A 12623-nucleotide genomic window follows, 5' to 3' on the forward strand; every position below is an offset into this window, starting at 1 on the left:
AAAAGGGCAGAAAACAAGCAAGTCTTCCTATCGTCTTTTGAGTCTCAGTTTTCCCCTTTCCTCCTTCCCCCTCCCCAAAATGTAAAACAGCTTTATCTGGGGGGCAGGAGAGGGGCTAGCTCACCTTCTGATGAATATTTTTAAGGAGATGCTAAACATCCCTAACCATAGGAATACACGTTGGGGACTTGGGATAATGATGGGCTTATTTACATAAACACAAGCACATGTGTATTATACACAGAGAAATCAAAATGTGTGGAGGAGGCAGAGGGCTTAATGTAAAACAGCCTTCGCCAAGCCCTAGGGGTTATCAGAGCAAAGGAGACCCCCAAGACTAGAGAGTTTATCACCATCGATCAAGAGGAGGGCTCGGGAATTCTTAGCAGATGGGGGGGTGTTTTTAATTAGGAAGGAGCTGGCAGGCTTGTTTTGAAAATAAATACTTAGACTGGCAAGGAAACGGGGAGGGAAGAGAGAAAGAAGAGGCCCGGTCTCGGTTGCCCAGTTCTGCATCCGTGACACTCCAATCTCCCATCCCTATGACTCTACCGACTGCTCCTCACTTCTGCCATGTGCTCCTTCCCTCCCAAACATCCTTCAGTTACTTCAAATGTCGGCTTCAGGATTGCCTTTGAGGGCGCCTTTTGTGGTCCCCACGCCACTCCCCTCACTCCAATCTCACTATTTCCTGCACATGATTCTTTATGTATACATATATATATATATATATATATACATATATATATATACATATATATATATGCATATATATATATATATATATGTATATACATGTGCTTGTTGTCTCCCCTCCCCTTCTCCACTAGACTGTAATCCCCCTGAGAACCAAAACTGTCTCTCCTCTCCTCTATACCTCCAGTACCCAGCGGGGTACAGGGCACCCAGCAGGCACTTCAATGCCCATCAGTTACTTCTGCCTATCCTCTCAACAGTCCTCTCATCCCTTCATTCCTTCATTCAATACCTTTTTTTAAAAACATAGACTGCATCGGTTGGAGTAAGTCATGGTAAGTGAAAGTTGAGTAGGTTATGGTAAGTGAATGTTAGGGAATACTATTGTTCTGTAAGAAATGACCAGCAGGAGAATTCCAGAAAAGCCTGGAGAGACCAGAAGGAACTGGAAACTGAGCGGACGCCCATCAGTAGGGAATGGCTGAATGAGTTCTGGTACATGAATGGAATATTATTGTTCTGTAAGAAATGACCAGCAGGATGATTTCAGAAAGACCTAGAGAAACATGAACGGATGCTGAGGGAAATGAACAGGACCAGCAGATCATTGTACACAGTAATAACAAGATTATATGATAATCGATTCTGATGGACAAGACTTTTCAACAGTGAGCTGATTCGGACCAGTTCTAATGATCTTGTGATGGAGAGAGCCATCCAAACCCAGAAAGGACTGTGGGAACTGAGTGTGGTTCACATCAGAGCGTTTTCACTTTTTTGTTATTGTTTGCTTGCGTTTTGATTTTTTCTCATTTTTTCCTCTTTGATCTGATTTTTCTTATGCAGCAAGATGTGTATGGAAGAATTGCACATGTTTATTAACATATATTGGATTACTTGCCATCTAGGGGAGGGTGTGGGGGAAGGGAGGGGAAAATTGGAACTCAAGATTTTGCAAGAATGAACTTTGAAAATTATCCATGTAGATATTTTGAAAATAAAAAGCATTAATTTTTTAAAAATAGGCTGTATTTGTAGCTAGATTGTAGGCAGGCCCTTCTCAAGTCCTCATCTCCAATCCCAGTGCGATTCTCTCATTTTATACTGCTGAGGCTCAAAGGGTAAAATAATTTTGTATCATAAAAGCACTGGCTTAGGGAGGGAAGGCACTTCCTGGTCATCCCCCTTCTCCCCTATCAAGGCCAAAGTTTTTATCAGAGAGAAGAGGAAACTGAGGCTTATAGAGTATCCAAGCCCCTCACCCAAGGCTGCCCTGCTAGGACTGGGCACTGGGGAGACAGAGAAAAACCAAGCAGTCCGTGACTGAAGGAGCCCATCTACAACAGGGAGGAGAGCTCCAGGAACATTCCAAATCACAAGAAAGTGCCTTGAGCCTCCAGAAGGCCAATGAAAGCAGCTTGGGCAGGGTAGAGTGAGCCGGATTCAGGCTTAAATCCCATCCCTGCTGCCAGGGATCTTGCTTTGCTTTTGTATCTCCTGGATCTTAGTCCTTTTATCTAGAAAAACGAGGAGATGGCAAGAGTTACTCTCCAAAGTCCCGGCCAGCTCGAACTCCACAACGAGGCTGACCTCATGGGTCTCCAGCTCTGGATCCACAACTTCCGACTGTCAGGCTAGAAATCCACCTTGCAGAATGGGTGCCTTGGCTGGAAGAGCGTGATGGGGAAAGAGACATCAGCATTAATGAGGGAAGGAGTGGGCTGAGGAGAAGAAAGGACATTTAACATTCAGCTCTCTGCTTGATCCTGTTATTACGATAATACAATTACCATTTTAATTGAGCTCCTAGTAAACAAAGACTATATTAGCTACTATATAGAAAGTGCTGATCTAAGAGATGATGAGCATTTATTTCCGCCAGAAATCCAAACACATGATAATAGTGGAGTGACCCAAGTCACAGCAAAAAATATAAACACATTAAAATCAAAACAATATTCAAAAACATTCCTTCAACATAGGAGCAACAAAACCAGTGTTCTAGGGGTGCCGAGTGTATTTTTTAAATAAAATTAAAAAAGATTTTCATGATCTCTTAGCACTGAGAAAACCAGCAAGCCCTGTGCCCCACCTTACACCCCCAAGTACATGTTGCTGGGTGAAACCATGCTTCCTATGCAAGGCAAGCAGATGCCAGATTCCAGTAAACAAAGCAATGGCCTTAGGAGTTGGGGGAAGGCAATACTAATCTCTGGGGGGTTTTCAGACACTGGATAGCTTTGTGATTCTGGACAAGAGCTTGAGTTTCCTTATCAGTAAAATGGGAATAAAAATCTTTGCAAGACCTTCTCCTTCCCCTTCAAGCAGTTGTAAGAGTCAAATGAGAAAATGGGAAGCCCCCTCTGAATGTCAGCCATTGAGAGTCCATTCACGTTTGGCTCACTTCATGTCTCCCATTTTATCTATAAATCAAAGGGGACTCAATGGTTCCCAAGGTCCCTTCTGATTGCAATTCCACGATCATAAGAAAACACAGGTGCAGCCTCCCTCTCCATTCCCCATGCCAGCCAGCTGCCACCAGCCCAAGACCAGCTAATTTCAGGGAAGAATTCCCCAAGATTCAAGGCTACCCTGGCCTAAGACGTGAGCTCCCCAGGTTGGCTTTTCCCTCTGTATGCTCAGCACATAGTAGGAACTTCCCAAATGCTGACTTAACATGACTCACTGCTCCAAAGAATACTTCTGGAGGCCTGAAACCGCCACCCAGACAAAGCTCCAGTCCCAACAGCCCCTGGGGCTTTGGATGCTCTCAGAAGGGCTCCCATCTTTGAATATCTGTTCTAAAAAGCTTCATAGATCCTCTATTCTCATGTGTTTGCACATGCACATAAACACAGACATGGCCATATACACACTGACTCATCAGCTCACTCGGCGTTACTGTTGCTCACTTGTTTTCAGTCATTTGTGATTCTATCTGGGATTTTCTTGGCAGAGTTGCTAGAGTGGTTTCCTATTTCCTTCTCCAGCCCATTTTACAGATAAGGAAACCGAGGCAAGCAGGATAAAGTGACAACCTGGATCCCAAAGCCAGATTTGGACTTCACAAGATAATCTTCCTGACTTCAGTATTCTGTCTACTGTGACCCAGCTGCTCCACTCACTGATCTCTCCCCCTCACTCTAATCTCACTGCTTTGTGTTTATAAACATTAGCCAGATCTCCCAGAAGCTCTGAGCACTGGATGGAATTGAACTCCAACCAAGTCCTGAGAGTTAAGCCTGGAGCAGGTTTTGTGGCTGGATCACTTTATAGTTATGGGAGGTTAAGTGCCTTGGTTGGGGCCATCCAAGAAGTTGGGACATCTGCCCTCTCAGTAAGACCACTGCAAAACAAGACAAAACAAACTGGAACAAGATGGAAACCAAATCCGCTCTCTGTTTACACTTGAGGAAATAGACCCAGGGAGGAGAAGTCGCACAGCAAGCAAGAGGAAAACTCAGTGCCGCCGCCTGTAGCCAGATTTCTAGTTCATGGATGTCTGCAGCAAGTCAAGGGCTCTGAGTCAACCCATTAACAAGTAGTTATTAAGCACCTACTGTATACCAGGTAGTGCACTAGATGATGGGGATTCAAATACAAGTCTGAGACAGTTCCTGCACTTAGGAACTTTATTATTCTGAACTTCACTCCTCCATTAGAAGACCCAGTACAGAATTTTAACAAGGGGTGGCTGGGAATGAGGAAGGAAAGTGCAGCATCTCCATTTGAGGGAGGAAGAGTGTGGATGAGAGTTCAAGAATCTGAAAGGCTGTCCCATGGAAGAAGGATTTCCCCTCCACCCCCAGTTCTCCCCAGCCCCAAGGAGGCACATGAGGGAAGCTAGAATCCAACACATTTAGACTCAAAGTCAGGAAAATTATCCTAATCAAGTGAGGACCCCATGGAAAACAAGCTGGAAAGCTGCAAGCAGGCCATAGGTGTGAACTGCTATTGTGAACATAACCAGGAGAGGGGGCCCAAGGGGAACAGCCTGGCTTGGAGGGTCATGAGGTCACACATCTCTACGTATCCACACATGTGCACGCAATCACACGTACACAAGCTGGGTGTCTGGCCAGAAGATCACCTCGGGGTCTCCTGAACAGACAGACACAGGTTACCCAGGAAGCCTCTGGGATTCCCCAGAAACCATGTGATTTGGTAACAGGAACAACAGACTGGGAATCCCAAGGGCTGGATTCAAATCTAGCTTTGTTTCTGATGACCCGTGTGATCCTCAGCAGAGATTCTAACTTCCTTGAGCTTCAGCTTCCTCGTCTCTCAAGGACCTAGCGGCCACTAACACTCCATCCAGCTTTATATTTTGAATCCTTTTATCCCTGCAGTCCTGCAATTCTATGACGAGGACTTGCTCCCATATTTGCCAGCTCTGGGCAAGACAATTCATGCCTCTGAACCTCAGTTTTCTCACCTGAAAATGGTTATAGCACTGGCTCGACCTCCCTTTTTCAGGGCTGGCTTCAGAAAGAACTTTGTAAACTTTAACTTTCTAGACAAAAAAGAATTATACAATAGAAAAAAAAAAAAAAAGAAAAAAAGAAAAAGAAATCTAAGCACCCACCTAAGCAGTTCAGCTCCTCAAATATATAAACCAAGACAGAGCCCTGATTAAACATGTGTTTTCTATGTGGCTGGCACAGAATGGGGAGAAAGCTTGGTTTCTGACTAAACACATTTAGAAGCACTCAACCAGACTTCCAGGCAAGCCGCCAGAGAGGGGTAGAACCAGTATTCGCCAGAATACAACTAACTAGATTGTCACTAATTTTTTTTTACAAAGAAAAATATTTATGCCATTGTTTTTTACATCTTTATTTCTGCTTCCCTCCCTCTTCCCTAATTCATCAATCCAACTCCAGTAACAATGAATAGGAAAAGAATGGAAGGAGAAGTCTTAAAGCCAAACTAACCAGCCTAGCCTGAGATGATAACAATACAGCTAATGTTTCATACCCATCATCCTCCACTTCTGCAAAGAAGACAAATATTCCCAGCTCTTCTTTGGAGCTAAGTTGGATCGTTATAATAACAGAGTTTAGCTGTTCCTTTTTTGTCATTTATAATTTAGCAAGGTTCATTTCAACTCCATTAACTTTATTCAATCAAAACAAACAAACAAACAAAAAACAAAAAACAAAAAAAATCCTGAAATAAATAAAAATTAAAAGCCTGCCATATATGAACCATTGTTGAGTCCAAAAAGAAAATAATAATAATAATAATAATAATACATACTACATGTAACCTGCCCTCATAAAGCTTTCTGTCAAGAAGGTGGCAGATACAATCACCATTAAATACAAAATCCAACTCAGCCAAGAGAACTCGCCCTACTTGCACCCCCAACGTCTGACCCACAGGAGGCCCTCATTAAATGCTTATTTAATTGAACTACTGAATCCAACTCAGTTAAGAAGCACTCAAGTAAGGAGTCCTTCAGGTCCTCTGGTAATGAGCAGAAGAGAATGACTTATAATTAACAAATCAGTAAATGGGAGCTTCTCAAGTGATCTTAACAACAGTTTGTTCTGGGAAGCAGGTTTATTGTTCCTTTTAGAGTTCCCGCAGGCTTACACAGCAGCCAGCAAGAAAACATTTTCTGGGGTGAAGGTAGGGGAACTTGGGAAAAAATCTTGGAAAGTCTCCAATCCATTCCCTCCCCCCCAAGAATGAAGGCTGGCCCTATTTTTTCTTCCTGGCTCAGCCCAGTATCTGTCACTTAGTATTTACTTCAGAACTGCTCACTGACTCAAACTGAAGCCAATTCCCCAACCACTAAGGAACGAGCTGCTTGTGACAAACTCCCCTTTGAGGAAGTGTAAAGCCATTCTTCAGTGGAGTCCCATCCATTGGTCTCGGAAACTCCCCCATGACTCCTACCTCTGCCCTCAGAACGAGCCAGTTGTTTCATTTCCCTGGGCGAAGGGAAAGTCAACAATGAGCTTTGGCAGCTTTGCCAAAATGAGCTCATACTGCCAGGTGGCTGAGCGGCCCACAAAGGTCAGACAGGCTTGCCTGCCTCCCCAGCCATGACGGGCCTAAGACAGCGAAGCCTCAGGTAACAGACCTGCAGCAGCTCAGGCCTAAGATCTCCAGGAAGAAAGAAGCTAGGGAGGAAGAGTCTTCTAACTCCCTTTCCCCAGGTACGCACACAGTAGGCGCTTAATGACCATTTGGCAAACAGGCATGGTGGAATGGAGAGCGGCACACAGCCCCTTAGTCGGGAAGTTTAAGGGACTCACTGATACTTACTGGTTGTTTCAAGTCATTCCCTTTTCACTCAGTTTCTTTAAAATGAGGGAATTGACTGAAGTGGCCACTATATCCTCTCCCTCTCTGTATCTATGATCCTATAAGCTCTGTCACTTGTTACCTATGTGACCTTTAGAAAGCCACTTGGTTCCTCATCTTAAAGATGTAGAGGACAGAACAGAAGGGAGTACAAGGGATAATGTCGTAAAAAAATTACCTCTGTATATGTACTGTCAAAAAATGTTATAATTATACAATTAATTAAAAAGAAAAACAAAAACAAAAAACAAGAAAAAAAATGTAGAGGAATGGGTGAAATGGCTTCCCAAGTCCCTTGGAGCTCTAGACTTTCCTACCTTTGTCACAAATCACAAATTTCCCAAATTAGCCCACACAAGGAAGGACTTCAGATCTCCAGGTGAGGGCTTGGAAAAAGACAAGCCTATTAGCAAGCCCACTAACCAAGCTGTTCCCATTGCAAAAGAGCCTCTGGGCACTTGGACACATGCCCATTCCAACTCCTCTTCCCCTGACTTAAGAAAGAAGTGACTGGAAGGGACTACTAACCCCCCAGTGAGGGACACAGCCTCAGCTCCGGCACAGGAGAAATAGTGCCAGCTGACAAAGCACATTTCCCAACCCGGAAGTACATTGCCAAGGCATCTTAACAGAAGGGTAAAATCAGCAACCCCTGGGACCCAACCAAAGGGCTCTCTCTTTCAGACTGGTTGGAGAAAAGGCTGCCAAATGAAATCCAGGGAAAACCCTGCAGGGGGATGCTGTCTTTCTAAGCAATGTCTTGAATGATCAAGCATATTTGGCTCTTCTTAGAAAAGTAGAGATCAGAGGCACAAGAGCAACATCGGATGTGCATTTAAGAAGGGGGTAGATAGAGTTAAAAGTCTTTAGTTACCCAACTGTAGAGATGGGTATCCTATAGAATCAATACTTGTCCCAAGATGCAAAGTCCCTCCCTTGATGCCCCAATGGCTAAGTACCAGAAGTCCCAGCCTATCAGGAGTGTGCAATCCCTCCCACGTGAGAGTGTGAATCTCTGCCCTGATGTAATCATTACTTCTCCCTCAGCCTTCATCTTATTTGGACGCAGTTCAGTCCTTCCCCTGAGCCCCTATTGGCTGAAGACTATGCTATCTGAAGAGTCTGTCTCTTCCTCTGATCACATCATTACATCTTCCTCCTCCCTTCCTCCCAACATGTGAGTGGTTCTCCAGCTCTAATTACATTTACAACAGTGTTTCTTATTCTAAATCCCCAACTCCATGACATTTTCCTTTTCTAATTTTTATCTCCTTATCCCCAGTCCTAGCATCTTTTTCTTGTTTCAATTTTATTTTTCTAATTTAAGCCTCATTTCTCTATATTTCTCTAATTTAATTTCTTAAATTAAAAAATTAATTTTTTTTTCTCTAGAAACCAAGCCTCCATCCACTTCTCACAGGTGGAAAGGGAAACAAATGTCTGGCCAACCCCAGTAGAAAGGAGAGAATTCTGAAACTGAGGATCATGGAACAGGGTGGCTAGAGAATTGATGGCCTTACACTCAAGACTTATATTCAAGGCCTCCTTCTGACAGGTGAAGCAGAAGGAATACAGTTGCTAAAATGGGAGGATCTGAGTTCAAATCCTGCCTAGGAAGCATACTAGGCTTCTGAAGGAAATTGGGCTTCAAAGAAATATTTCTGTTGAAATTATCTTTCAGTTGGAGAAAGACACCAAAACCAGACAAATATTATGTACATTTTTCTCTTTAAAAAAAATTAAGATATTTTAATCTCCTCCCCAAGCCTCAGTTTCCTCATCTGGACTAGATGACCTCTGCAGTTTCTTCCAGCTCTAGAGCTATGAACACAACTGTCACTAGTGTGACCAAGGGTAAGTCACATAACTTTGCAGAATTTCCATTAGACTAATTAAAACCAACCTTCTAATTAAAGGTTACAGAGGATTTTCCAATGTGCCTAAATGGAGGGAGTTCCCCAAGCCAATAAAAGCATGGGCCTGGCTCCCCCCACCACCCAAAAATAGAAACAAATACTCTCTAATAGAAAGTCAGATTTTCCCTGTTTTGAAATTCGTGCCCAAATCATACAGTAAAAGATTCAAATCTGTTCATACCCTTTTGACCCAGTGAACATTACTTGAATATAGTAGGAAGTTATTGGAGAAGATGGCTAGAAAGGGGGTGGCAGGAAAGGCCTAGCCCTATAAAAATATTCTCTTTCAGCTTTATTTTTAAAAACCCATTGCAGGGAGGGAGAGGGGAGAGAAAGAAAAGAAAACAAAAACAACTGGAAACAGTCCCTGTGTCCAGTGAGTGAGAATTAACTGAATTCGTGGGATTCAAGTGGAAATGGAATATTGCTGTGCCACCAAAAACAATATATGTGAAGAATCCCGGAAATATGGGAAGATTTCTATGAAGTGACAATGGAAAGAAGCCAACTGAGACAGAGCCTTGCACCCCTAGAACCACGTCTCCCCGCCCCCTACTCCCAAAGCCAGCATCCTGACCACAAGCAGATAAATAATAGCAGCAGCAACATGGAAAATGTACTCACAAGAGAGTTCAGAAGGAGTCAGGAAAACAGAATGATTTGATTTCTACCTTGTTAAAGTGAATATGTACTTTTAAAAAAAAAGCTGTTTTGTATTCCTTATGCCCTAATTTTTTTTTTTTGCAACTAATCAACAAGTTTAATATTTAAAAAAAAATAATAAGATTTTATTTTTTTTCTACCTGCTTCTCTTCTCAGGGAGTTGTCTCTTGGAACAGAATAAAAGGAGAAAAAGGTTGAAAGATCAGCAACAACCATTAAAAAAAGATTCATCCATAATATATTTGCATTTGGTTTGATGGAACCACAAGGGATCAAAATGTACCTGTAGAAGGAACACCTTGGGATGAAGTTTCCTGTGCCAACAAAAATGAGATTAGTACCTGCTCTTCAATTTATAATCTTCCTGAGCAGTCGGAGGAATTAAGAGATTAAGTTCCTTGCCCAGGATTATACACGCAGGCTAAATTGGAGGTACAGCTTGAACCCAGGGCTTCCTGATTCAAGGTTAATCTCTCCAGGATCCCACACAGCCTCTCAAAATATTTAAACCAAAGGAAAAAAAAGATCACCTATGAGTCACTTTCTCTCTTCTACAAACCTGTAAAGCCCATTTTCTACTGACACTATCACCCCCTTCACCTCTCAACCTCAATTTTCTCATCTGTAAAATGACCTCTAAGTCTTGATCAAATCCACACATTGATTAGCTGCTCTCGAACTTGGTCCCAGTCTCATGAGCACCAGGATAACTGAATTGTGATCAATCATTTCCATCTCTACACCAGTTTCCTCAAGTATAAAATAAAGGGGTTAAATAGAAGACTGTATACAGCAACAAGATTATGTGATGGTCAACCTGTGATGGATGTGGCTCTTTCAAGAATGAGGCAATTCCAATAGATTTGAGATGGAAAGAGCCATCTGCATCCAGAGAAGGAACTATGGAGACTGAATATTGATCAAAGCAGAGTATTTTCATCTTTTTTTATTATTGTGATTTTAGCTTTTTTCCTTTCTTGTGTTTTTCCCTCTTTTGACCTGATTTTTCTTGTGCAACATGATGAAAGTAGAAATAGATATAGAAGAATTACACATGTCTAACATATTGGATTACATGCTGTCTTGGGGAGGAGAAGGGGGAGAGAGAAAAATTTAGGTTTTCCAAGGATGAATGTTGAAAACAATTTTTGCATGTATTTAAAAAAAAATAAAAAGTTATTATTATTATTACTTTTTAAATAAAGAGGTTTGACTTTAAATAAAGGGGCCTCCGATGTCTCTTCCAGCTTTAAATCATATGAATTTAACTAATTGCTCTCTCTAGTTTCAGCCAGATTTTGTGACCTTAGGCAAATTCTGTTGATTCTTAGGGCATCCTTTCCATTCTATTAAACTAATTACAAGTCAGAGGAGACTAACTCGTATTTGAGTAAAACATGCTCCCCAATAGTACATTATAGAAATGTCCCATAATTCACACCACTCAAATTGAATGAATACCTATACTTTCAGACACCTACAAATACATGTTGGTATTTTCAGCCGGAAGGGAAATATTAACAGACAAGTGACTGCAATATCTCCTGCTCCTTATGGACATGAAACTTGCTTTTATATACAAAGAACCTGCCGTGTCTTCCTCTGTCAGTCTACCCCATTGCTAAGCAAACTGAGGCAAAAGACATCCATTCCAGCTGTGTATTAGACAGACATCAAGGCAGGGCAATGGACATAAGAGATGGGGTATTTGCATTTTGACAGATATCCTGGTAGTATAATAGACATCCTGATAGTATAATAAAAATTCTGGCAGTGTAATAGACATCCTAGTAGTGTAACAGACATCCTGATAGTGTAACAGACATCCTGATAGTATAACAGACATCCTGATAGTGTGACAGACATCCTAGTAGTGTAACAGACATCCTGATAGTGTAACAGACATCCTAGTAGTATAACAGACATCCTGGGAGTGAAATAGACATCCTGGTATTTTGATAAACATCAAGGCAGTGTATTAGACATTGAAATCATATAATAGACATGATCACAGGGTAATAGACATCCTGACAGTATGACAGACATCCTGGCAGTGTAATAGACATCCTGATAGTGTAACAGATATCAAGGCAGTGCAATAGACATCCTGACAGTGTGATATATATCACAGCAGTGTGATAGACACCCTGCCAGTGTCATAGACATCCTGGAAGTGTGATAGACATCATGGCAGTGTAATAGATAGATATCCTGGCAAATGATGCACAGCTTATATTGTCTCTTTATCATCCTGGCACAAGTCCTACATGAGTCAGTCAGTCTTATTCCATCACAAACAAAAACAAACCAATGGGAAAGAAAGCGACAGATATTCATTGCCTTCGATCATAGATCATGGTTGCTATAGCTCGAAAAGAGAAATTTCAGGGTAAATTTCATCTTGGGAGAAACAAACACTTGGCGACCTATAGAGCTGCCCCAAAGGGTTATAAGCTGTCTCATGAGGTACTGCCCTGACCTTCCCGCCTTCCAGGTCTTTGAGCAAACACTGGATATCCTCTTGTCTACACTCTGTGTACCAAGGAAGAAGGAGAGGCTTAATAAATATTTGTTTGTTGTTTGAGGTCATAGAGAAGATTCCTAATTGTCAAGGAGTTTGTCTCTGTGACTGACATCCTGAAATTCTGCAGAAGCAGCTGGTGGTGCTACAGATACAAGACTGTGTTGGGCCTGCAGTGAAGAAGACCCGAGTTCAAATCTGGCCTCAGATACTAAGTGACTCTGGGCAAGTCACTTAACCTTTGTGTGTCTCAGTTTCCTCAAATTTAAAATGGAGATAAGAGTAGCATCTTCAAGGTTTGTTGTAAGGATCAAATGAGATATCTATAAAGAACTTAGTATGGTTTCTTGTGCAGCAAGATAACTGTATAAAATATGTATACAAATATTGGATTTAACATATATTTAACATGTATTGGGCTACCTGCCATCTAGGGGAGGGGGTGGGAGAAGGAAGGGAAAAGTTGGAAAAGAAGGTTTTGCAAGGGTCAATGCTGAAAAATTACCCATGCA

At 42.0% G+C, this 12623-nt stretch overlaps 1 protein-coding gene across 1 annotated transcript in view; it reads right to left on the reverse strand.

The window, feature by feature from the left end:
* AGAP1 (ArfGAP with GTPase domain, ankyrin repeat and PH domain 1) overlaps positions 1–12623 on the reverse strand; it is a 622443-nt gene that overhangs the window by 583742 nt on the left and 26078 nt on the right.

This window comes from Sminthopsis crassicaudata, chromosome 4 (assembly GCF_048593235.1).
Source record: "Sminthopsis crassicaudata isolate SCR6 chromosome 4, ASM4859323v1, whole genome shotgun sequence".
In the NCBI taxonomy this organism is placed as follows: domain Eukaryota; kingdom Metazoa; phylum Chordata; class Mammalia; order Dasyuromorphia; family Dasyuridae; genus Sminthopsis; species Sminthopsis crassicaudata.